Raw genomic sequence first — 24902 nt, 5'->3', positions numbered from 1 at the left:
ATCATGCGTCGTATAATTTTGTTCGTGAATCTTCAATTGTCTAGACGCATAAGCAATCACCTTCGTTCGTTGCATTAATACACAACCGAGACCTTGCTTTGATGCATCACAATAAATCACAAAATCATCATTCCCTTCAGGCAATGACAATATAGGTGCCGTAGTTAGCTTTTTCTTCAATAACTGAAACGCTTTCTCTTGTTCATCATTCCATTCAAATTTCTTCCCTTTATGCGTTAATGCAGTCAAGGGTTTTGCTATTCTGGAAAAGTCTTGGATGAACCTTCTGTAGTAACCAGCTAGTCCTAAAAACTGGCGTATGTGTTTCGGAGTTTTCGGGGTTTCCCACTTTTCAACAGTTTCTATCTTTGCCGGATCCACCTTAATACCTTCTTTGTTCACTATGTGACCGAGGAATTGAACTTCTTCCAACCAAAATGCACACTTTGAAAACTTAGCGTACAATTCTTCCTTCCTCAATACTTCTAACACCTTTCTCAAATGTTCACCGTGTTCTTGGTCATTCTTTGAGTAAATAAGTATGTCATCAATGAAAACAATGACAAACTTGTCAAGGTATGGTCCACACACTCGGTTCATAAGGTCCATGAACACAGCTGGTGCATTAGTTAAACCAAACGGCATGACCATAAACTCGTAATGACCGTAACGTGTTCTGAAAGCAGTCTTTGGAATATCATCTTCTTTCACCCGCATTTGATGATACCCGGAACGTAAGTCAATCTTTGAATAAACAGACGAGCCTTGTAGTTGATCAAATAAGTCGTCGATTCTCGGTAGTGGGTAGCGGTTCTTGATGGTAAGTTTGTTCAACTCTCGGTAGTCGATACACAACCTGAATGTACCATCTTTCTTCTTGACAAACAAAACAGGAGCTCCCCACGGTGATGTGCTTGGTCGAATGAAACCACGCTCTAAAAGTTCTTGTAATTGGCTTTGCAGTTCTTTCATCTCGCTGGGTGCGAGTCTGTAAGGAGCACGAGCTATTGGTGCAGCTCCTGGTACAAGATCTATTTGAAATTTAACGGATCGATGTGGGGGTAATCCCGGTAATTCTTTCGGAAATACATCGGGAAATTCTTTTGCAATGGGAACATCATTGATGCTCTTTTCTTCAGTTTGTACTTTCTCGACGTGTGCTAGAACAGCATAGCAACCTTTTCTTATTAGTTTTTGTGCCTTCAAATTACTAATAAGATGTAGCTTCGTGTTGCCCTTTTCTCCGTACACCATTAAGGGTTTTCCTTTTTCTCGTATAATGCGAATTGCATTTTTGTAACAAACGATCTCCGCTTTCACTTCTTTCAACCAGTCCATACCGATTATCACATCAAAACTCCCTAACTCTACTGGTATCAAATCAATCTTAAATGTTTCACTAACCAGTTTAATTTCTCGATTCCGACATATATTATCTGCTGAAATTAATTTACCATTTGCTAATTCGAGTAAAAATTTACTATCCAAAGGCGTCAATGGACAACTTAATTTAGCACAAAAATCTCTACTCATATAGCTTCTATCCGCACCCGAATCAAATAAAACGTAAGCAGATTTATTGTCAATAAGAAACGTACCCGTAACAAGCTCCGGGTCTTCCTGTGCCTCTACCGCATTAATATTGAAAACTCTTCCACGGCCTTGTCCATTCGTGTTCTCCTGGTTCGGGCAATTTCTAATAATGTGGCCTGGTTTTCCACATTTATAACAAACTACATTGGCATAACTTGCTCCGACACTACTTGCTCCGCCATTACTCGTTCCGACACCATTTGTTCCTTTCGTTCTATTAACCCCTGGTCCGTAGACCTCACACTTCGCCGCGCTATGACCATTTCTTTTACACTTGTTGCAAAATTTGGTGCAGAACCCCGAGTGATTCTTTTCACACCTTTGGCATAGTTGCTTCTGATTGTTGTTGTTGTTGCGGTTATTATTGTTGTTGGGATGATTGTTGTAGTTGCTGTTGTTGTTGTTGTTGTTGTTGTTGTTGGGCCGTTTGTTGTAGTTGCGATTGATGTTGCGATTGTTGGGATAATTGTTGCGATTATTGTTGTAATTGCTGTTGTTGTTGTATTGGTGATTCTTATCACCGTTTTCCTCCCACTTTCTTTTGACTTGCTTCACATTGGCCTCTTCAGCAGTCTGTTCTTTAATTCTTTCTTCAATCTGGTTCACTAGTTTGTGAGCCATTCTACATGCCTGTTGTATGGAGGCGGGCTCGTGTGAACTTATATCTTCTTGGATTCTTTCCGGTAATCCTTTCACAAACGCGTCGATCTTCTCTTCCTCATCTTCGAATGCTCCCGGACACAATAGGCACAATTCTGTGAATCGTCTTTCGTACGTGGTAATATCAAATCCTTGGGTTCGTAACCCTCTAAGTTCTGTCTTGAGCTTATTGACCTCGGTTCTGGGACGGTACTTCTCGTTCATCAAGTGCTTGAATGCTGACCACGGTAGTGCGTACGCATCATCTTGTCCCACTTGCTCTAGATAGGTATTCCACCATGTTAACGCAGAACCTGTGAAGGTATGCGTAGCGTACTTCACTTTGTCCTCTTCAGTACACTTACTTATGGCAAACACCGATTCAACCTTCTCGGTCCACCGTTTCAATCCGATCGGTCCTTCGGTTCCATCAAATTCCAAAGGTTTGCAGGCAGTGAATTCTTTGTAGGTGCATCCTACACGATTTCCTGTACTGCTAGATCCAAGGTTATTGTTGGTATGTAACGCAGCCTGTACTGCGGCTATGTTTGAAGCTAGAAAAGTACGGAATTCCTCTTCATTCATATTCACGGTGTGTCGAGTAGTCGGTGCCATTTCCTTCAAAATAGTTAAATGGAACAAGTTAATCATACAGAATATTAAGAGTAGTTAATAGTATTTCGTAGCATAATATGAACTCATTTATAAAAGCTTTTTCTTCATATTAGCGTTTTATAAGTTTAAATTCGGGTAGTACCTACCCGTTAAGTTCATACTTAGTAGCTAATATACAATTCAACTACTACAATTCTATATGAAAAAACTGATTGTAATAATATTTCGCGTTCAAACTTTTATACAATATTTTACAAACTTACAATACCGCTTATTTTACATAAAGCATGAAATATAGCACACAATAACTTTGATACAAGATAGTTGTGAAGACAATTCTAGCTAGTACACAAGTCGTTCAGCAAAGGCAATAAAGACATGTAATTCATACGTCCAGAAACAAGTCATGCATTCTGGTTTTACTAGGACTACTTCCCATCCTTGGTCTTGTGCAACATAACCGTTATGGCCGTTGATAAGACAGCGTGTTGTAACGTCATCAAAGGGACGAGGGTTACGTAATGTCCAACAGTCCCGTAATAATCTAAAAACCTCATTTCTTACCCCAATTACCGACTCCGTCACTTGTGGAAACGTTTTGTTTAATAGTTGTAGCCCGATGTTCTTGTTCTCACTTTGGTGAGAAGCGAACATTACTAATCCGTAAGCATAACATGCTTCTTTATGTTGCATGTTAGCCGCTTTTTCTAAATCACGAAGTCCAATATTCGGATATATTGAGTCAAAATAATTTCTTAACCCGTTGCGTAAAATAGCATTTGGGTTCCCCGCAATATATGCGTCAAAGTAAACACATCATAATTTATGGGTTTCCCAATGTGATATCCCCCATCTTTCAAACGAAAGTCTCTTATAAACCAAGACATTCTTGGAACGTTCTTCGAATGTCTTACAAACTGATCTCGCCTTAAATAGTTGTGCCGAAGAATTCTGGCCGACTCTAGACAAGATTTCATCAATCATGTCTCCGGGTAGGTCTCTTAAAATATTGGGTTGTCTATCCATTTTGTGTTTTTAAACTGTAAAATAGACAAGAGTTAGATTCATAAAAAAAATACTTATTAATACAAGCAATTTTTACATATATCATAAAGCATAAGAACACTATATTCCATATATTACACCACACGAATACAACTATCTTATTCCGACTCGCTCGTTTCTTCTTCTTCGGTTTTGGTTCGTTTTGCCAAGTTTCTAGGGATATATGATGTTCCCCTAATACGAGCCGTCGTTGTCCACATTGGTTTAGAAAAACCTGGTGGTTTAGAGGTTCCCGGGTCATTGTTACAACTTAAGGACTTTGGGGGTTGACGATACATATAAAGTTCATCGGGGTTGGAATTAGATTTCTCTATTTTTATGCCCTTTCCCTTATTATTTTCTTTTGCCTTTTTAAATTCAGTTGGGGTAATTTCTATAACATCATCGGAATTCTCGTCGAAATCCGATTCATCGGAGAATTGGTAATCCTCCCAATATTTTGCTTCCTTGGCGGAAACACCATGGACCATAATTAACTTTGGTCGGTTGGTTGAGGATTTTCTTTTACTTAACCGTTTTATTATTTCCCCCACCGGTTCTATTTCTTCATCCGGTTCCGATTCTTCTTCCGGTTCCGATTCTTCTTCCGGTTCCGACTCTTCTTCCGGTTCCTCTTCGGGAACTTGTGAATCAGTCCACAAATCATTCCAATTTACATTTGACTCTTCATTATTATTAGGTGAGTCAATGGGACTTGTTCTAGAGGTAGACATCTATCACATAATATCAAACACGTTAAGAGATTAATATATCACATAATATTCATATGTTAAAAATATATAGTTTCCAACAAAAATGTTAAGCAATCATTTTTAAAGAAAACACGGTCGAAGTCCAGACTCACTAATGCATCCTAACAAACTCGATAAGACACACTAATGCAAATTTTCTGGTTCTCTAAGACCAACGCTCGGATACCAACTGAAATGTCCCGTTCTTATTGATTAAAAACGTTCCATATTAATTGATTTTGTTGCGAGGTTTTGACCTCTATATGAGACGTTTTTCAAAGACTGCATTCATTTTTAAACAAACCATAACCTTTATTTTATCAATAAAGGTTTAAAAAGCTTTACGTAGATTATCAAATAATGATAATCTAAAATATCCTGTTTACACACGACCATTACATAATGGTTTACAATACAAATATGTTATAACAAAATAAGTTTCTTGAATGCAGTTTTTACACAATATCATACAAGCATGGACTCCAAATCTTGTCCTTATTTAAGTATGCGACAGCGAAAGCTCTTAATAATCACCTGAGAATAAACATGCTTAAAACGTCAACAAAAATGTTGGTGAGTTATAGGTTTAACCTATATATATCAAATCGTAACAATAGACCACAAGATTTCATATTTCAATACACATCCCATACATAGAGATAAAAATCATTCATATGGTGAACACCTGGTAACCGACAATAACAAGATGCATATATAAGAATATCCCCATCATTCCGGGACACCCTTCGGATATGATATAAATTTCGAAGTACTAAAGCATCCGGTACTTTGGATGGGGTTTGTTAGGCCCAATAGATCTATCTTTAGGATTCGCGTCAATTAGGGTGTCTGTTCCCTAATTCTTAGATTACCAGACTTAATAAAAAGGGGCATATTCGATTTCGATAATTCAACCATAGAATGTAGTTTCACGTACTTGTGTCTATTTTGTAAATCATTTATAAAACCTGCATGTATTCTCATCCCAAAAATATTAGATTTTAAAAGTGGGACTATAACTCACTTTTACAGATTTTTACTTCGTCGGGAAGTAAGACTTGGCCACTGGTTGATTCACGAACCTATAACAATATATACATATATATCAAAGTATGTTCAAAATATATTTACAACACTTTTAATATATTTTGATGTTTTAAGTTTATTAAGTCAGCTGTCCTCGTTAGTAACCTACAACTAGTTGTCCACAGTTAGATGTATAGAAATAAATCGATAAATATTATCTTGAATCAATCCACGACCCAGTGTATACGTATCTCAGTATTGATCACAACTCAAACTATATATATTTTGGAATCAACCTCAACCCTGTATAGCTAACTCCAACATTCACATATAGAGTGTCTATGGTTGTTCCGAAATATATATAGATGTGTCGACATGATAGGTCGAAACATTGTATACGTGTCTATGGTATCTCAAGATTACATAATATATAATACAAGTTGATTAAGTTATGGTTGGAATAGATTTGTTACCAATTTTCACGTAGCTAAAATGAGAAAAATTATCCAATCTTGTTTTACCCATAACTTCTTCATTTTAAATCCGTTTTGAGTGAATCAAATTGCTATGGTTTCATATTGAACTCTATTTTATGAATCTAAACAAAAAAAGTATAGGTTTCTAGTCGGAAAAATAAGTTACAAGTCGTTTTTGTAAAGGTAGTCATTTCAGTCGAAAGAACGACGTCTAGATGACCATTTTAGAAAACATACTTCCACTTTGAGTTTAACCATAATTTTTGGATATAGTTTCATGTTCATAATAAAAATCATTTTCTCAGAATAACAACTTTTAAATCAAAGTTTATCATAGTTTTTAATTAACTAACCCAAAACAGCCCGCGGTGTTACTACGACGGCGTAAATCCGGTTTTACGGTGTTTTTCGTGTTTCCAGGTTTTAAATCATTAAGTTAGCATATCATATAGATATAGAACATGTGTTTAGTTGATTTTAAAAGTCAAGTTAGAAGGATTAACTTTTGTTTGCGAACAAGTTTAGAATTAACTAAACTATGTTCTAGTGATTACAAGTTTAAACCTTCGAATAAGATAGCTTTATATGTATGAATCGAATGATGTTATGAACATCATTACTACCTTAAGTTCCTTGGATGAACCTACTGGAAAAGAGAAAAATGGATCTAGCTTCAATGGATCCTTGGATGGCTCAAAGTTCTTGAAGCAAAATCATGACACGAAAACAAGTTCAAGTAAGATCATCACTTGAAATAAGATTGTTATAGTTATAGAAATTGAACCAAAGTTTGAATATGATTATTACCTTGTATTAGAATGATAACCTACTGTAAGAAACAAAGATTTCTTGAGGTTGGATGATCACCTTACAAGATTGGAAGTGAGCTAGCAAACTTGAAAGTATTCTTGATTTTATGAAACTAGAACTTTTGGAATTTATGAAGAACACTTAGAACTTGAAGATAGAACTTGAGAGAGTTCAATTAGATGAAGAAAATTGAAGAATGAAAGTGTTTGTAGGTGTTTTTGGTCGTTGGTGTATGGATTAGATATAAAGGATATGTAATTTTGTTTTCATGTAAATAAGTCATGAATGATTACTCATATTTTTGTAATCTTATGAGATATTTCATGCTAGTTGCCAAATGATGGTTCCCACATGTGTTAGGTGACTCACATGGGCTGCTAAGAGCTGATCATTGGAGTGTATATACCAATAGTACATACATCTAAAAGCTGTGTATTGTACGAGTACGAATACGGGTGCATACGAGTAGAATTGTTGATGAAACTGAACGAGAATGTAATTGTAAGCATTTTTGTTAAGTAGAAGTATTTTGATAAGTGTATTGAAGTCTTTCAAAAGTGTATAAATACATATTAAAACACTACATGTATATACATTTTAACTGAGTCGTTAAGTCATCGTTAGTCGTTACCTGTAAGTGTTGTTTTGAAACCTTTAGGTTAACGATCTTGTTAAATGTTGTTAACCCAATGTTTATAATATCAAAAGAGATTTTAAATTATTATATTATCATGATATTATGATGTACGAATATCTCTTAATATGATATATATACATTAAATGTCGTTACAACGATAAACGTTACATATATGTCTCGTTTCAAAATCATTAAGTTAGTAGTCTTGTTTTTACATATGTAGTTCATTGTTAATATAATTAATGATATGTTTACTTATCATAATATCATGTTAACTATATATATAACCATATATATGTCATCATATAGTTTTTTTACAAGTTTTAACGTTCGTGAATCACCGGTCAACTTGGGTGGTCAATTGTCTATATGAAACCTATTTCAATTAATCAAGTCTTAACAAGTTTGATTGCTTAACATGTTGGAAACATTTAATCATGTAAACATCAATCTCAATTAATATATATAAACATGGAAAAGTTCGGGTCACTACACATCTTACACACCACAGCACAATGGTGTGTCGGAATGGAGGAATCGAACTTTACTTGATATGGTTCGATCTATGATGAGTCTAACTACTCTACCAATGTCTTTTTGGAGTTATGCATTAGAGTCTTCTGCACGCATACTTAATATGGTTCCAACCAAGAAGGTAGAAAAGACATCATATGAGTTATGGTATGGAAAGAGTCCTAAGTTGTCTTATTTGAAAGTCTGGGTTGTGAAGCGTATGTGAAACGTGACACTTCAAACAAGTTAGAACCCAGAGGTATCAAATGTCACTTTGTGGGATACCCAAAGGAAACAATGGGTTACTATTTTTACTACCAAGCTGAAAACAAAGTGTTTACTGCTCGGTTTGCTGAATTCTTTGAAAGAGATCTTCTCTTGCAAGAAGTCAGTGGGAGTAAAGTAGATCTTGAGGAAATTCAAGAATCACAAAGTAACACACCTTCTGAAGGCACTAGCCAACCGCACGTTGAAGCTGAACACACTGTTGGTGAGCCAGAACGTGTTGCACTTATATTTCATAAATCTAGTAGAACTCCTCATCAACCTGAGAGGTTAAATCTTCTGATTAATTCAGATGAACTTCATCTAGGGGATTATGATGAACCCTCTAGCTACGGTGAAGCCATGTCAGATCCAGAATCTAACAAATGGCGAGATGCTATGAAGGCAGAGATGCAGTTCATGAAAGATAATCAAGTATGGGACTTGATTGATCTTCCACCCAATTGCAAGACAGTGGGCAGTAAATGGGTCTTCAAGAAGAAGGCTGACATGGACGGTAATGTAAATACTTTTAAGGCTCGATTAGTGGTAAAAGGTTATACTCAAACTCAAGGAATTGATTATGAGGAAACTTTTTCACCAGTCGCGAGCATTAAATCAATTAGGATTCTTATTGCCATAGCTGCTTTTCATGATTATGAAATATGGCAAATGGATGTCAAAACCGCTTTTCTAAATGGCGACCTAAGCGAGGACGTATATATGGTTCAGCCGGAAGTGTTTGTGAATCCTAAGCATCCTACTAAAGTATGCAAGCTTCTAAAATCCATTTATGGATTAAAGCAAGCATCCAGGAGCTGAAATCTTAAGTTTGATCGAAAAATCAAAGAGTTTGATTTTTCTCAAAACCAAAATGAGCCATGTGTTTACATTGCTAGTGGGAGCAAAGTTGTCTTCTTGATCTTGTATGTTGATGACATACTACTTATTGAAAATGACATTCCAACTTTGCAAGATGTCAAATCTTGGCTTGGAAAATGTTTTGCCATGAAAGATCTTGGAGAAGCTAAGTATATTCTTGGAATCAGGATCTATAGAAATAGATCCAAAAGGCTTATTGGTTTGAGTCAAAGTACATACATTGACAAAATCTTGCGAAGATTTAACATGCAAAACTCCAAGCTCGGAGCATTACCCATGCAAAAGGGCATAACCTTGAGCAAGTCACAAAGTCCTATCACACCTGATGAGATAAGTGATAATGCTAAAAACGAACATATATTTCATAGCATTATTCCTCAAGAAAGACAAGCTTTTAGTTGCAATTGTTCTATTTACAAGTGATATTCGTTTAAATAATAAAAGGTGAAGACAAAAGACAGATTCGACGAATTGAAGACGCAAACGACCAAAAAGCTCAAAAGTACAAAAGACAATCAAAGAGGTTCCAATTATTGATAAGAAACGTCTCGAAATTACAAGAGTACAAGATTCAAAACGCAAAGTACAAAATATAAAATTGTACGCAAGGACGTTCGAAAATCCGGAACCGGGACCAGAGTCAACTCTCAACGCTCGACGCAACGGACTAAAAATTACAAGTCAACTATGCACATAAATATAATATAATATTTAAATAATTCTTATAATTATTTATATATTATAATAAATAATAAAAACCGTCGGCAAGAAAGACTCCAAACCAGAGTGAGCTGTAATTGCAAACTCCGCGACTCGCGGAGTTTGAAGGCCAAAAAGGCCGCGAGTCGCGGAGCCCCAAGTTTCAAAAATCCCTATAAAAGCAACTGAATTCATACGTAAAATATATATATTTATAATTTATATTTTAATTTTAATTTTAATCCTAATAATAAGGGTATGTTAGCGAATGTTGTAAGGGTGTAAGTCGAAATTCTGTCCGTGTAACGCTACGCTATTTTTAATCATTGTAAGTTATGTTCAACCTTTTTATATTAATGTCTCGTAGCTAAGTTATTATTATGCTTATTTAAAACGAAGTAATCATGATGTTGGGCTAATTACTAAAATTGGGTAATTGGGCTTTGTACCATAATTGGGGTTTGGACAAAAGAACGACACTTGTGGAAATTAGACTATGAGCTATTAATGGGCTTTATATTTGTTTAACTAAATGATAGTTTGTTAATGTTAATATAAAGATTTACAATTGGGCGTCCCTATAAATTACCATATACACTCAATCGGACACGATGGGCGGGGTATTTATATGTACGAATAATCGTTCATTTACCCGGATACGGGAATGGATTAATAGCCACTAGAATAATTAAAACAGGGGTGAAATTATGTACAAAGGACACTTGGTATAATTGATAACAAAATATTAAAACCTTGGGTTACACTCAGTCGACATCCTGGTGTAATTATTAAACAAAGTATTAAAATCTTGTTACAGTTTAAATCCCCAATTAGTTGGAATATTTAACTTCGGGTATAAGAATAATTTGACGAGGACACTCGCACTTTATATTTATGACTGATGGACTGTTATGGACAAAAACCAGACGGACATATTAAATAATCCGGACAAAGGACAATTAACCCATGGGCATAAAACTAAAATCAACACGTCAAACATCATGATTACGGAAGTTTAAATAAGCATAATTCTTTTATTTCATATTTAATTTCCTTTATTTTATATTTAATTGCACTTCTAATTATCGCACTTTTATTTATTGTTATTTAATTGCACTTTTAATTATCGTCCTTTTTAATTATCGCAAGTTTATTTTATCGCACTTTTATTATTTGCAATTTCATTATCGTTATTTACTTTACGCTTAAAATTAAGTCTTGTATTTATTTATTATTTTACATTTGGTTTTAACTGCGACTAAAGTTTTAAAATCGACAAACCGGTCATTAAACGGTAAAAACCCCCCTTTATAATAATAATATTACTTATATATATGTTTGTATTTTTATAAAAGTAAACTAATATAGCGTTGAGCTTTGTTTAAAAAAGATTCCCTGTGGAACGAACTGGACTTACTAAAAACTACACTACTGTACGATTAGGTACACTTCCTATAAGTGTTGTAGCAAGGTTTAAGTATATCCATTCTATAAATAAATAAATATCTTGTGTAAAATTGTATCGTATTTAATAGTATTTCCTGCAAAAATTTAATAGTATTTTATACCCCTTAGCTTTGACATCAAGTATTTTTGGCGCCGCTGCCGGGGAACTTCTTAAACGCCGGAAGAGCAACGCTAATATATATAAAAAAAAAAAAGGATTTTTAGTTTACTTTTATTAAAATTCGTTTTTGTAAAAAAAACGTTTTAAATATTCGAAAATATAAAAAGAAAAACAAAAATATAAATATTTTTAGGAGTTTGATAAATATTTAAGTTTTATAAAGTTTCTTTATTTTTATTTTATAAAAACATAAGTTTTATTTAAGTATTTTGTTTTTATTTAAAAACATAAAAAAAATATATATATATATATAATTCTAGTTTTAAGATTTTTATTTATAAAATTATAAAATATTTCTATTTAGATATAAGTTTTTATTATATAAATACTTTTATTAAAACAGAAAATTAAAAACAGAAATAAAAAAAAATATAAATAAAGAAAAACGCGTCGAATTTAAAGTAAGCTGTCATCTGAATTTCTGAACCCCGCGACTCGCGGGGTTTGATGCTTTAAATACCGCGACTCGCGGAGGGGACCTGACACACGACAGAAGCCCTAATCCTGCATTTATTACGGAGTATTATTAAATATTATTAATTAAATTGTATTAGGGTTAAATAATTAATTAATTTAGTAGTTAATTTAAGTTTTAATTAATTTGTATTATTTAGTTTAATTAGTTTAATTAAATTATAAAATTAGTAGTTTTAATAAATAAATAATATAAAAATAATATTTTTATAAAAATTGTTCTTTTTACAACTTTTTGTATATTTTTATATTTTGTCCCTTTTTAATTGTTTTAGCGTAATATTTGTATTTTTAGCTCATATTTAGTTTTAAACTTAGATTTTGCCATAGTTATTTTTACTTCTAGATTTTTAGGCTTTGCCGTAGAATTCCTTAAGTGCTTTTTCTTTAGACTAAGATTTAGGTACTTTAGAATTTTGCGACGCCTTTTTAAGTTTTAGTTTCTTTTTAAGTTATTTCCATTTGGGATATAGTTTTTCCTATAAGCTTTAATATTTTTAGACACCTTTTACTATGTACCAATTATCATTCCAATTAGTAATTTCAATTTGCGATTATAATTTTAAGTTAGTTGTAGTAATAAGGTTAGGTTAGTCAAGTATTTTTAAGTTTTATAAGTTTCTTTTATTTTTCCGTCACCTTTTATTTTTCAACCATTTTTCTTTTTCAATCTTTTTCCGACGAACTCTTTTTCTTTCTTATTTCTCGCTATTTTAGTTTTAGGACATAGATTTTTATTCTACTTCTTATCTAAATTTTCTTAAAATTACGAAAATTTATTTTAAGTGGTTAAATTGATAGACATCAAAATTTTCTGGTTCGTAGTAATAGTTGGATTTGTACGTGGACCGGGTTATTGGAGCCAAACAGTCCTCAATTATATTGAGACCAAACGAATCCTGCCCCTCTGCTGCATCTTTTGGCTATTCGAAACGTGAGCAAAATCAGAAAAGTCTATTAATTGGATAACTTATTAAAATTTTTCTTTCCTTTTAAAAACTAATAGGATATTCAGTGAATGCACCGAGCAAGACGTTCACCACCTTTTGTACGTTCACCACCTGTAACTAGATCAAGACATTTAGCAAATATTACTGCCGTTGATTTTTCTTTAGAATCGTCATCCAGTCGACCAAATACTTCAGTTCAAATTTCCGATAATCCATTTTTTGAATCCGACCTCACAATTGAGAATCCGGAGAATATTCAGGAACGGTTCGTAGATCCTGAACCACTAAACTTTCCTCCGGAGCCACCAATCATTCAAACAGAGATTGTTGAGGAACGAACCATTAAATCAGAATCATCTAGTGATACCGATTCAACAAATTCAATTATGGAGAATCTGGAACCTTTAAGTATGGAAGACCGAATGAGAGCTAAACGCACTGGCCAAGGTCACGCAATTACTCATCCAGACATTAATGCGCCAGATTATGAAATCAAAGGACAAATTCTACACATGGTGACTAATCAATGCCAATTTAGTGGTGCGCCGAAGGAAGATCCAAATGAACATCTACGTACCTTTAATAGGATCTGCACACTATTTAAAATCCGAGAAGTGGAGGATGAACAGATATATCTCATGTTATTTCCCTGGACTTTAAAGGGAGAAGCCAAAGTTTGGTTGGAATCGTTACCTGAAGGGGCGATTGATACATGGGATGTTTTAGTTGACAAATTTCTTAAACAATTCTTTCCTGCATCTAAAGCCGTAAGACTTCAAGCAGAAATTGTTACGTTTACACAGAAACCAAATGAAACTCTATATGAGGCATGGACAAGATATGGAAAGTTGTTAAGAGGATGTCCGCAACATGGTTTAGACACCTGTCAAATAGTACAAATATTCTACCAAGGATGCGATATCACTACAAGAAAAGACATAGATATAGCAGCTGGTGGTTCTATTATGAAGAAAACCGAAACTGATGCTTACAAAATTATTGATAATACTGCTTCCCACTCACATGAGTGGCACCAAGAAAAAGACATCGTTAGATCATCTAAAGTAGCTAGAGCCGATTCTAGCCATGACTTAGATTCCATTTCCGCAAAGATAGATGCTGTGGAGAGACGAATGGAAAAGATGACTAAAGATATTCAGTCAATGCGAATTAGTTGTGAGCAGTGTGGAGGACCACATTTGACAAAAGATTGTCTCAGTATTGAATTAACAATGGAACAAAGAGAGAATATTTCATACATAAACCAAAGGCCTAGAAATAATTATCAGAATAATTATCAACCGCCAAGACCGATTTACAATCAAAACCAAAATTATAACCGAAATATTCCATACAACAACCAACAAGGTCCTAGCAATCAACAAGTATCCAATAATACTTACAATCAGCAACGACCTAATTTTCAAAACAAACCACCACAACAAACCGATGATAAAAAGCCGAATTTAGAAGATATGATGACGAAGCTAGTTGAAACTCAAACGCAGTTTTTCACATCTCAGAAACAAACTAATGAACAAAATGCTCAAGCATTTAGAAATCAACAAGCTTCTATTCAAAATCTAGAACAAGAAGTGAGTAACCTAGCAAGGTTAATGGGTGAAAGAAAACCGGGAAGTCTACCTAGTGATACAAATGCTAACCCCCGGAATGAAACAGCTAAAGCCATTACCACAAGAAGTGGTACAACACTTAAACCATCGGAAATACCTGTAACTTCTGATGAAACTATTCCTACTCCACAAGAACCACAACCTGATCAAGATAAGGAAAAAGAACCGGTAGTTGAAAAGGTTAATGAAGATAACACAGTTAAGGATAAACCTTATGTTAAACCATATCAACCACCACTTCCTTATCCGAATAAAATGAAGAAAGAGAAACTTGAAGCCGAGCAATCCAAATTCTTGGATATGTTTAAACAGATAAATGTAAATCTTCCTTTCATTGATGTGATTTCAGGAATGCCTAGATATGCTAAATTCTTGAAAGATCTAATCTCAAATAGAAAGAAAATGGAAGAACTCTCGGCTGTTACTATGAATGCTAATTGTTTAGCAGTGCTGTTGAATAAGATACCAGAAAAACTATCTGATCCAGGAAGTTTCACAATTCCATGTTTTCTGGGTAGTCTTAGTTCAATAGAAGCATTGGCAGACTTAGGTGCTAGTATAAATCTAATGCCGTATTCACTATACGCTAAACTAGACCTTGGAGAATTGAAACCAACCAGAATAAGCATACAACTAGCCGATAGATCAATAAAATATCCTAGAGGGATAATGGAGAACATGCTAGTTAAAGTTGGTACTTTAGTATTTCCAGTAGATTTTGTTGTTCTGGACATGGAAGAAGATTCTCAAGTTCCTCTCATATTAGGAAGACCATTCTTAAACACGGCTAAAGCAATGATAGACGTGTTCGGTAAGAAATTGACCCTAAGTATAAAAGATGAGAGTGTTACCTTTTCAGTTGATAGAGCAATGCAACAACCACAATCTGCAGATGATACATGTTATTATATTCAAACTATAGATGCACATGCAGAATTATTAGAAGAATTTCCAGAATTACAAGGAACAGGAGAATGTTCTTTAGGAGAAGGTAATGAACCAATTGATGAAGCTGAAATGTTAGCTACACTAATAGCTAATGGATATGAACCAACAACAGAAGAAATTCAAATGCTAAAAGAAGAAGACAGATATCGATATAAATCATCGATAGAAGAACCTCCGAAATTAGAGTTAAAACCACTTCCAAACCATTTGGAATACGCTTATTTACATGGTGAATCTGAATTACCTGTAATAATATCGTCTTCTCTTACTGAAAATGAGAAATCACAACTCATTTCTATGTTGAAAGCTCATAAACCAGCCATTGCATGGAAGATTCATGATATTAAAGGAATAAGTCCTTCGTATTGCACACATAAAATCCTTATGGAAGAAGGTCATAAAACATATGTGCAACGCCAACGAAGACTAAATCCTAATATGCAAGATGTAGTTAAGAAAGAGATTATTAAACTGCTAGATGCAGGTTTGATATATCCAATTTCTGATAGTCCATGGGTAAGCCCAGTTCAATGCGTGCCTAAGAAGGGTGGCATGACTGTCATTACAAATGAAAAAAATGAGCTTATTCCTACTAGGACTGTAACAGGATGGCGTGTATGTATTGATTATAGAAAATTAAATGACGCCACCAGAAAAGATCACTTTCCCTTACCTTTCATAGATCAAATGTTGGAAAAATTAGCCGGAAATAGTTACTATTGTTTTCTAGATGGATTTTCCGGATATTTTCAACTTCCAATAGCACCCGAAGATCAAGAGAAAACCACATTCACGTGCCCTTATGGTACTTTTGCTTACAAACGCATGCCATTTGGACTTTGCAACGCCCCTGCAACCTTTCAAAGGTGTATGATGGCGATTTTTCACGACATGATAGAAGAATGCATGGAAGTATTCATGGATAACTTTTCAGTCTTCGGTGATACATTTAAATCATGTCTAGTTAATCTGGAACGAATGCTAATTAGATGCGAAAAATCAAATCTAGTACTTAATTGGGAGAAATGCCATTTCATGGTTAAAGAAGGCATCGTTCTTGGGCATAAAATTTCAAAAGAAGGAATTGAAGTGGATAGAGCTAAAGTAGATGTAATTGCTAAACTTCCACATCCCACCAATGTTAGAGGAGTTAGGAGTTTTCTAGGGCATGCCGGTTTTTACCGACGTTTCATAAAAGATTTTTCTAAAATTGCCACTCCTATGAATAAACTCATAGAAAAGGATGCTCCATTCATCTTTTCAGATGAGTGTATCAAATCTTTTAATATTCTTAAAGAAAAACTCACTAATGCGCCGATCATGATAACACCAAATTGGAATCTACCATTTGAACTAATGTGCGATGCAAGTGATTTTGCAATGGGAGCCGTTTTAGGACAAAGGATTGAAAAACGATTTCAACCTATATATTATGCTAGTAAGACGTTACAAGGAGCACAAACGAACTATACAACTACTGAAAAAGAACTCCTTGCTATTGTCTTTGCTTTTGACAAATTTCGATCATATCTCGTTCTAGCAAAAACGGTGGTCTATACCGACCATTCTGCTCTTAGATACCTATTTTCAAAACAAGATGCTAAACCAAGATTAATCCGTTGGATCTTACTCTTACAAGAGTTTGATATTGAAATCCGAGATAAAAGATGAGCAGAAAATCTCGCCGCTGATCATCTTTCTCGTCTTGAAAATCCTGAGTTAGAAGTTCTAAATGAATCGGCCATACAAGACAACTTTCCTGATGAATATCTATTGAAGATAGATTATAATGAAATCTCATGGTTTGCAGACTATGCAAACTACTTAGTTTGTGGATTCCTTGAAAAAGGATTATCGTACCAAAGACGAAAGAAATTCTTCAGTGATATAAAACACTATTTCTGGGAAGATCCACATCTGTTTAAAAGTTGTCCCGATGGAATAATATGCCGATGTGTATTTGGAGATGAAGCTAGTAAAATTTTAAACCATTGTCACACAGGACCAACAGGAGGGCATTATGGGCCTCAACTAACAGCAAGAAAAGTTTATGAAGCTGGATTCTATTGGCCTACAATTTACAAAGACGCACACCTTCTTTGCAAATCCTGTGATGCATGTCAAAGGGCCGGAAAAATAAATCAACGTGATGAAATGCCACAAAATGTCATCCAAGTATGTGAAGTATTTGACATTTGGGGTATTGACTTTATGGGTCCATTTTCAAAATCTCATAATAATCTATATATACTCGTAGCCATTGATTATGTATCTAAATGGGAGGAAGCACAAGCTCTCCCAACTAACGATGCACGAGTTGAAGTCAACTTTTTAAAACGTCTTTTTGCAAGGTTTGGAACACCGAAAGCTTTAATAAGTGATCGGGGTACTCATTTCTGTAATAATCAACTTGAGAAAGTTCTTAAAAGATATGGAGTAACTCATAAAATCTCCACCGCATATCATCCACAAACAAGTGGACAAGTTGAAAATACCAACCGAGCTTTAAAACGTATTCTAGAGAAAACCGTAGGATCAAATCCGAAGGAATGGTCCATTAAATTGGAGGATGCACTCTGGGCTTTTAGAACAGCCTACAAAACTCCAATTGGAACCACACCTTTTAGACTTGTTTATGGAAAAGCATGTCATCTTCCAGTAGAAATTGAACACAAAGCATTTTGGGCTTTGAAGACATGTAATCTTGATTTACATGAAGCCGGACGTCTACGATTAAGTCAACTAAACGAATTAGAAGAATTAAGACATGAAGCATACGATAATTCGTTAATCTATAAAGAAAGAACGAAGAAATGGCATGATAAAAGAATCAGAAGTTCAAAAGAATTTAAAGAAGGAGACAAAGTTCTTCTTTTCAATTCACGATTCAAGCTATTTCCTGGAAAATTGAAATCAAGATGGTCTGGACCATTCATAGTCAAAAGAGTTTTCCCATACGGAACGATAGAATTGATAAATTCAAATGGGATTGAATTTAAAGTTAATGGTCACAGAGTTAAACATTACATACATGGTCCGATGGAAGTCGACAACGAAGTTAATCACAATTTCGACACCACAGCTAACTAAGTGTGGGGAGAATCAAGTCTTTAAAGGATAATATGTATTTCTGTTAGAGTTAGATTGTCTGTTTTCATATAGTTCTCGAAAATGGAACCCGAATGGTCTTTCCCTAGCAGACCCTAAAGAACTAGTCTTCTCCCCCCATTCTGAATTTTTATTTTTTTAGGTTTTTACAAAATGAAGACTGCCTGTGAACTAAACCATGGTCTAATGCTACACGCTTTGATCACTAAAAGAAATAATGACATACTACCAAGTGAAATAGTATCAGTAATCAGAGAAAGAATGGACGGAGTTAGAAAAGAATCCAGATGCGAAGATAATAAGTTACAATTTGGTAAAGGAAAATCAAAATCCGCAGCGAAAAGAAGAGCACGACACCTAGAAAGATGTCACAAATGCAGAAAATGGTCACATGGAGGTAAATGTTCAAATAATCAAACCTATTCAAATACCGAATTTGTTACTTTATGCAGAGACGGACCGTTCATATGTTTAGAAGAAAAGACACTGAATGCTCGAGGTTACGCCTATGTAGCTATGGAAAACCAATTAAACCGACTATCTTATGAATGGGATAGATCATATAACTAAGAAATCTATTTCACAGGTATGTTTGTACAGTTTTTTTTTTTTTTTTTTTTTATTTTTAACCTTTTGATAATAAACGCTAATTTGTTCGCTAAAAAGTATTAAATTGGTATTGAATAAAATTAGGTTTGGCGACCGAAATTATTGATATGATTCAAAAATTTATTACATCACTGCGAAATTTAACGTTTATTCTTAAGGTATAAATATCTTTAAACAATCAACCCAAAATATTTCAAAAATTCGTCATGAGTTAAATTAGGTCTTGGAACCGAAATTACTTTACCGAAAAGAGGGGCGCATATTTTTGATAATATTTGATTGACTAAAGTGGGATAAAAAGCCAAAAAGATTTTTAATTTTATTTTTACCATGTTTTTAAAATTAATATTTAAATCTTAAATTAATATTGTAAACTTTGTAAAAACAATATATTTAAAATTGTAGATATTTGAAAAATTAATATAAGTTTGGTATGAATTTATAAATTTTTAAATTAAATTTGGTGTGAATTTTTAATTTTTAAAATATAAATTTTTAATTTTATGCATTTCAAATTTTAAGTTTGGTGTGAATTTTTAATATAAATTTTGAATTTTATATTTAAGTTGTGTGAATTTAAAAACAAAAATTTACTTTATCTCATTAAGTTAAAAATATGATTTTTAAAATTCGTCGTAAGTTGAAGACTAGGTCTTTGAACCGAAATTGCTTTACCCGAGAGAGGGACGAGAACTTTTATTATCATTATTTTTAATCTCATTGAATTAAAGTATGCCAAAAACATTAAAAAACCCCAAAAATCTTAGCTTTTAAAACAATCGCGACAAAAAGACAAATTTTAAAATTTTGTCGAGGGACGGACTAGGACATCGATCCGAAACGACCTCGTCCTAAATAACAAGGGAAACAAAATTTTAAAATTAAGTACTTAATTGTTTTATAAGTTAATGATTATAAAAAAAAAAAAAAAAAAAAGCAAACTCCGCGAGTCGCGGAGTTTGAAGGCTTAAATGCCGCGACTCGCGGAGGGGTCGGATTACAGAAAAAAAATATAGCTGAAACAGATCAGTCCCAACCCACAAAACACACAAACACTGCGAAAACTGCTCGAAAATACCCGAAAAATACACCCCAAAATCACAATTTTTAACCGTTAATCACCAAATTTTTTACTAAAATCATGTTGAGAAGGATGCTATCTAGGAATTACTCAAGAAAAACGGTAAATTTCTACACCTAAACACCATTTAATCCGAAATTTGGTGTTCTTGAGCAATTTTTTCCCCAATTTGATTTTGATGCTTTTTAGAGTAATTAGGCTTAAATTGTTTATGTATTATGCTTGTATAACCTAGATTGATGCTGTTTAATATGATTAGAAGCTTTAAACTTCAAATTTTGAATAATCTAGGGTTTGTGTTCTTGAGCAAATTTGGGGCTTTTTGATATAAACAGGTTATGGCCGATTTTTGTCATGAATTGTTGCTAAATTAAGTAGTGTAACATGTTTAGGTAGTTAAATGATCCAAACTTTGAGCCTAAACATGATTTTGAGAATTAAAGTGGACTTTTTCAAGTCTAAAATTCATGAACTTGATTTTTGAGAGATAATGCCATTTGAGACTTGTTTAATTGCTAGTAATGATTATTTTGACATGTTATTTGAATTGAATGCTTATGAACTTGGCGAACATTTTCATATATGCTTATTTGAAAAAGTGTAGATTTGATAAAAATGTGAAAATAAGCTTAAGTTTAATATAAATTGATAATGCCATTGTAATTATTTTGATTGATGATTTTGCTGACACTAATGCATATTTGGATGCACAAAAATTGTGTTTGATGTGTTTTGCAGACTGAAAGGGGTGAATCTTCATCCCAAGCTCGCAATGCTCCTGTTGAGAATGCGGAACAACAGGAGGTGGATAACTACTACAAGCAGGATATACCTCATCCAGTCATGACCTTTCCGATATGCACTTGGAAGAGTTGCACCCGAACCTGAGATTTGACAGACTTTGGATAGATTATCCAAAATATCAAAGGGGTTTGCATACTCTTCATTCTAAGGTTGTTGAGGTACCGAGGGTCATAGAATGGGGACCCTTAGAAGCTGTAGAATTGGCCGGGCCAATTAGGGAATTACTTGTACAGAGGTATGGTAATTCTACTTTTAATGACTGGGTACGTTTATTCACCATGCGTAGACCTGTATATAAAGTATGGTGTGAAGAATTTTTGTGTAGTATAGAGTTGAATGATCGGGTAGCTAGTTTAACCGATCGTTATTTTATTAGATTTTTGTTAGGCGGTTCGATGTGTCACATGTCTTTACTAGACATGGCTCAGGCTTTACGTATATATACGCCTGAGGAGTTAGCATCTGCCGATTATAGAGGGTTGATACTAAACGGTAGAAAGATAGATGAAAATTTTGATACACACGGTGTGTAGAGTCAAATGACAAGCCATCACCGTTTCAAAGGGGGAAATTACTCTTATTTGGATATAGATAGAGCCGAATTAAGAGTGATTCATAGGTTTTTAGCTAATTCGATTACACAAAGGGGTAAGAACAAGGAAAAAGTAAATGAACAGGATTTGTTTACCATATGTGTATTCGAGACCCACAAAGCGCTGTAAGTATACCATATTGTGTGGGTTATTATTTATCAGCTATGGTTCGGGGGATGCGACCGCATAGCATAATAGGAGGTGATATTTTTATTACTTTGATTGGTGAATATCTCGGTGTGGATATAAGTCGGGGGGGATTATTAGTAGAAGAACCGGAACCCCGCGGTACTATAGGTTTAAATGTATACCATGGTACGAAAGTTTTGAAGAGGCGAAATAACGCCGCAGTACCATACCATGGTAGACATCCACAGGTTGAGAGAAACCAACAGCAAGGTAATGTAGGAGGGGGGAATGAGATGCAAGAAATGCAAAGGTTTATAGCTTCTCAGGAATACAAAAATGCTAGACAGAGAGCATTTGAAGATTGGCAAGTTCATCAGAACCAAATCATAGCTCATTGCCAACATATAGGTAGAAACTATATTCCTACACCGAAACCCATCTTCCCTCCCTGGTCTATAGAGATGCAGCCACCATATCCTACGTATAACCCTGCCGAAGCATTCTATAGCACCTATGGTTATGCCTGGAACCCCTATTGGTACCAGTATCATCCCTAGTATACTTATTTTTTTTTTGTAATTTGTAATTATTGATACGTTTAATACTTTTGTTAATATTGTAATCATTTTTATAATTATCTAACTTTTATTCTTAGATTTTAATAATTTTTGAATGTGGGGTAATATACCAAACTTCAAAAATATGTATATATGTTTGCAGTTTATCTTATGTACACAACAGGGTAAAACAACGCATTTTCAAAGACTGGCATTAAGTTCAGCAAAAGCAACTAATTTTGACGACAAGATGCAAAATATATGTGAAATAACAACAAGACGGAATGAACAAATGATGTGCACCATTTATCATTCAGCAAACAAACGCCAATATATTTGGAAACTTTGGTAAAAATTTAATCATTTTCACACTAATCACCCTCAATAATTTAAATTGTTACTGATTTCTTGCAAATGAGGGCATTGCAAGATCTTAAGTGTGGGAAGGGGTTAAATTCTTTCGGATTTTAAAATTTTTATCTTAAACACTTGGTTACCATTAAAAATACTAGTAAAGCAGTAGTCGTATTAGAATCTAGTGCTCTCTGATAAAAAAAGAACAGCCCTAGTCTTATATACTAACTACCCAATTCTAGTAAAAATTTTCAAAATTTTCAATTAAATGAACTCAAAATCATGTTTATACATATTTATGAACAATAAAACTAGGTTTTGACACCGAAATTATTGTTACCTCGGAAAGGACATAAATTGAGAAACAAACTTAAATGTTAAAATTCATTTAAAATGGAATAGAGGACGATAAAAAGGAAAATAAAAGCCAAGTGTGGGAAAATTTACCAAGTTATCTTAAACATATGTCACATATATCTGTAACAAATAACTGAAAATACTTTTGATTTGGACTAAACTAAACTGTTTTACCCGATGAAAGAAAAGAAAAGATGGATCTACACGATGAATCAATTCCATCATTAAAAGGAAGTAAAGTCTTTCGAAAAAGACACGCGCTTCTTGATTTAGGTCATGAAGTTGTCGTCCAGACCAGCTGTAGGTTGATGAAAAATCTAGAAAAGTCATCACTAAAATCAGCAGGAAATCTACGGACCTCAGCATTAAACAGGGTCGCCAAGTGGTCAGATTTATCCTAACCATGAGAAGGATTTATCTTGTACAATGGGGGGCACCATGCAAATTAGCTGGATAAGACTAATGAATCAGATCCCCAGAAAGGATAATCTCCTTAAAAATTAAAAATTAAAAATCAGCTTTTAAGACTGATATCACTCAATCCTTGAGATTGACCTTAAAGATTGAGAATTACAAACTCATGGAATTCAATGATATCTAAACTCGAGCTTGAACGAGAAAATATTTTGATCAAAATTACAAACCGATTTGTTTTCTGAAAACCCTATTTTCAATGCGTTCATTACCATTGAACGTAAAATCCTAGGAATTCACCTGGAATTCATTAGGTCACCTGAACCAAATCGGGTGTCAACGGTAAGAATGGTGGTTGCATAGTGGTCAAAGACAGGACCTTGTGCCATAACAAAAAATCATAAGGGTGAGCTTTACTATTGCTCCTACCAAGGATAGTAATTGCGTCCGACACGTTATAGACCATAATTAAAAGCATGTCAGGGGACATTGCCTTAACAGTTGCTTGTTCAACGCTTTCCTTTACAACCGGACGGTAGTTTACCGAAAGGTAATATACGGGACAAGTAAACTGGACGTGTTGCTTTCCAAATACAAGGTTAGCAAGTGGGTGACACAAAACCGCAAGTTTTGAGCTAAAATTTTCAAATCTGAAACCCACCAAACCCACAAAAATATTTTGCAAACACCGGTAAAGGGTTATTCCGGAAAACTTATCTAGGGTAAAAACTAGATTTAATTTTCAAAAGATCAAATGTTTTCATAAAGATCCAATTTCCTTAATGGATCTAAATTTTTATAGTCATGTGGAACTGTAAACCATATCGTTACTACCATTGTTTATACCGCCGTATAGAAATCACTGATGTACAAAGTGTGAAGAATAAAGAAGTGATTCTAGTATTTCAAGACGATATTGCTTGAGGACAAGCAACGCTCAAGTGTGGGAATATTTGATAATGCTAAAAACGAACATATATTTCATAGCATTATTCCTCAAGAAAGACAAGCTTTTAGTTGCAATTGTTCTATTTACAAGTGATATTCGTTTAAATAATAAAAGGTGAAGACAAAAGACAGATTCGACGAATTGAAGACGCAAACGACCAAAAAGCTCAAAAGTACAAAAGACAATCAAAGAGGTTCCAATTATTGATAAGAAACGTCTCGAAATTATAAGAGTACAAGATTCAAAACGCAAAGTACAAAATATAAAATTGTACGCAAGGACGTTCGAAAATCCGGAACCGGGACCAGAGTCAACTCTCAACGCTCGACGCAACGGACTAAAAATTACAAGTCAACTATGCACA

Source organism: Rutidosis leptorrhynchoides, chromosome 6 (genome assembly GCF_046630445.1).
Source record: "Rutidosis leptorrhynchoides isolate AG116_Rl617_1_P2 chromosome 6, CSIRO_AGI_Rlap_v1, whole genome shotgun sequence".
NCBI classification, from domain to species: domain Eukaryota; kingdom Viridiplantae; phylum Streptophyta; class Magnoliopsida; order Asterales; family Asteraceae; genus Rutidosis; species Rutidosis leptorrhynchoides.
This window is presented reverse-complemented; position numbering follows the sequence as displayed.